This window comes from Micropterus dolomieu, linkage group LG12 (assembly GCF_021292245.1).
Source record: "Micropterus dolomieu isolate WLL.071019.BEF.003 ecotype Adirondacks linkage group LG12, ASM2129224v1, whole genome shotgun sequence".
In the NCBI taxonomy this organism is placed as follows: domain Eukaryota; kingdom Metazoa; phylum Chordata; class Actinopteri; order Centrarchiformes; family Centrarchidae; genus Micropterus; species Micropterus dolomieu.
Genome location: NC_060161.1, coordinates 30,810,702 through 30,811,957, shown reverse-complemented (window position 1 = coordinate 30,811,957; position 1,256 = coordinate 30,810,702).

The window sequence follows — 1,256 nt, the reverse complement described above, 5'->3', positions numbered from 1 at the left end:
TCCAGTGTCTGATGGGTAAAGGTCAACTGTGAAGCAGTGTGATTCATTTTTTCTTCCCCAGAATTTGAAACACTCTTCATTTATGTCTTTGGATGTGTTCCTCTTAACGCTCCACTCAGAAGAGATTCCCTGCTGCCCACAGCTCAGAGAGACAGACTCGTACTGAAAGAACTGGGATCTGTTGGGAAGGACTCTCAGAGTGGCTGCAAGAAACAGACACATGGTGCCAAAGTGAGACTTTAATCATAAATGCACCTCTAGCAAACTTTTCACGACTTTGTTGACGTGAACAAGCAGGAGCACTTGTGTGGACACTCAGCAACTCCTTAAGAATATGCGTGTGAGAGCTGCCAGCTAATTTTAGCGATTGCTACACATGTCGGTGCAATGTGCAGCTCCCATTCATTTTTAAATGCATAAAAATAATAATACAAAATCAACCATTACAGATATTTAGCTACACAGGTAATTGCACCCATCTCATGAAGAAGATGCACAATTTGAAGTTGAAACCAAGTTTGTAGGACAAACGGAGAAGATAGATGCCAAAAAATGGCAGAATAAATTAGCATCATTAAGTTCCAACAACAAACAGCTGTGTAAAGTTTAAAGCTATAATGAACTAACATTAGGACCCGAGAAATTTGTGGTCACCATATTTAGTTTGTAATCAAGTTCAAACACCATAGCAATTAGATGTGTTGATACAAAAAGTGTATTTGCTTAATAGAAAAAGCTTTACCGCCAACATTTTGGACTTTTTAGTTTGTGCTAGAGTAGCTGAGCATGAAAATATACCTCTTGTGTCCAAACTCCAAACAGGGAGGAAGATACAGCAAGTTAAAGAATTAGTGATCAGCCTCAGCCTGCAGCTACAACAGAGAGGGAATGGGAGATGACTGAGACTTTCCAATCAATTAAGGATCAGAGATAAAAAACTAAACATCCACTGACCAGGATTTTGACATTTTTAGGGAGAAAAGGCATGTGGCTACATTTTGGTGCCTTTTTTGTGCTTATAGAGATAAATAAAAAACTGGAAAAGTCTGCTAAAAGCTGTAAAACCCTTCAATTTGGAAGGGCATAGCTCCTAAACTAAAATTTTTTTTAGCAAACACCAATTATAGCTTTGAAAGATCAACATCTTTTCTGCAACTTACAAAGACAATATGATAACTAAAACTTGTAATGATAAAGCCGTGGAGACCACAGCTTCTTTCTTAATCTCTTGTTCTTTAACACCTCAATTGTCAGAG